The sequence below is a fragment of the Apodemus sylvaticus genome, chromosome 7 (assembly GCF_947179515.1).
Source record: "Apodemus sylvaticus chromosome 7, mApoSyl1.1, whole genome shotgun sequence".
Classification (NCBI taxonomy): domain Eukaryota; kingdom Metazoa; phylum Chordata; class Mammalia; order Rodentia; family Muridae; genus Apodemus; species Apodemus sylvaticus.
Genome location: NC_067478.1, coordinates 53,564,732 through 53,566,989, shown reverse-complemented (window position 1 = coordinate 53,566,989; position 2,258 = coordinate 53,564,732).

Below are 2,258 nucleotides of genomic sequence, written 5' to 3'. Positions count from 1 at the left end.
TTCGAGCGGGCCAGCTTCCTGAGACTTCACACTAGCATGGACAAAGAGAAACACTGTCATCTCCTCACCGAAAAATTAGTAACAGATTCTGCCGGGCTCGTGAGAGAATCTATCTATCGCACAGACAAGTGACCTGAAAGGCAGTATTATCCTAATTTCCAGAGCCAACCACAGCTTGCAGGATTTTCACACACAGCCTATTATCCAAACCATTTCTCCCGCTTAGAGCAGCCCTGTAAGGAAGACTGTAAGACACCGTCACTGGATTTTACAGACCACGACTGAGCTGACTGAGCGGGTGGTGACCAGAGACCTCGCTGCTGGAGGTGTGCCTGGCTTCTGGTTCCCAGGGTAGTGAGTGCTTTTCCATTCTACTACAAAGCCTCTCCTTGCTTTCCACTGCAAACAGTGAAGAACAATGACTAATTGTAGGGCAGTTGTAAGCAGCATACTTGTGCCCTTTCAGGGTAGAGAGCTCTGTGAAGAACACAGAATGGGACTCATTCAGGAAAGAGTTTAGAGGCCCTGGGTGAGAACACACTGTCCCTTAAGTTCACGCAATGAAACCAAGAGACATTCTAAAGCTCTGGCCACACAGCCGCTCTCTCTTGATTGGTCTTCTTATCTTTCATTTTTAATGATATCTTTGAGAGTATTCTAATAGTTTTTAAATTCACTTGCAAGTTCCTAGCTTTAAATAATGACCTTCGATCACATCTCTCCACAACCCACTCCAACACCTTCTAGGGCCCCACCCCGTCTCGCTCCCAGGTTTATCCTGGTTGCTATTATCTCTGCAGTCATTCTTCCTAATTGCTCTTTCTTAATACTCGGAAGACATCCTCTTCCAGTCTTCCACTCCTCTGAAATGCCTCCTTCTTGAAAGTTCATGCCCAATGCAAGTTTTACTCAGATCCTCGTGGAAAATTCTAACAAGACAACTCCGCATTCTGTGTCCGGTCAGCTCTTCCAGTGCAGTAAGAGTTTGCTGTATACCTGCTACTACCAAGTGTGGTTCTAGAAAAGCTCCCCCCAGGCAGGTCAGGGCTTAGTGACACAGACACACAGATAGCAACAATGCCATGCAGTAAGTGTTACAATAATGTCTGAAGTTGGTTGAAAATTCCTGGATAAGGAAAGGGGAAGGTTTGAGAGTCATCCAAAGAAGAGATTGTCATTGAGCCTTGGAGGAAGAGGTCCCAAGGAGAATGGGTATTTGCAAGAGCCATCTAGGATAGCGAAGGACACACATAGAAACACCGGAAAGGAAAGTACATGACGGCTTGGTGCAATGGCTTGAGTGGCTAGGAGGAGGATTGGTTGCCTGGGAGGAATGGGATGTTGGTGAAAGTTATATATTATGCCTAAGGACCTGGATCTTATCAACTGAGCTATCCCTCTAGCTCCAAATTAATGGCTTCTCACAGGGAAAGTATTCCGCATGGTCTGAGTGGTCCCAATTTACTCCAAAGTATTCAGGTGATGGAAGAGAAAGCCAAGTGGCTGGAACAGAAGGTCAGAACAGCATGATCTGGGACTTCAAAGCTGCAGGAAGAGCCATGAGAAGAGGAATGTGAGGCCTCTGCAAGTTGAACTAAGTTAGGACTTCCCCCTACAGCCTTTAGAGAGTGGTAAGGTCTCACTGACACCAGCAAGATCCTCTTTAACTTCTGAAGGGCCGACACATTCATATTGTTTTAAGCAACTGGATTTGTTCTTAGTCATGGCAGCAATACAGAAACTAATATACTCTCTCCCAAATGCTCTCACCTCCAGGGTAACTGTTCTAGAATCCTCTGCTTGTCCATCATTTCTGCTGTCCACCCTGCTCAGTGCCTCAGGAGTACTTTCTGACTCCGACTGCCCTTTCTGTTTGACCAACAGGAGGCACCAACGGCAAAGAGGAGGACATAGTCAGGATAGAGGGTGGGGAGGGTATGGAGAGGGTGTTTCAGAAGACCTTGTCTCCCCAAGGCCACCCTCTTGCTGAATTCAGGCCTTGGAGTGGTAACGGGTCTCTGTGATGACGCTTGCCAGATTTCTGCCTTGCTGATTCTCTAAAGCTTCCTAAATCCTTGTAAATAGCCTCTTTATTGAAATCTCCTCAAGTTATTCGGTATGAGCCCACCCTCTGTTTCTTGTCGGGAAGTTGGCAGATGTGGCACCATGGCTTGGAATGTCCCCTTCTCTTTGTGCACTGCCTCTGAAGCCTGGCTAAGATCCCGAGCTCTGCAGGACCACAGGATTGAGGGAGGCAG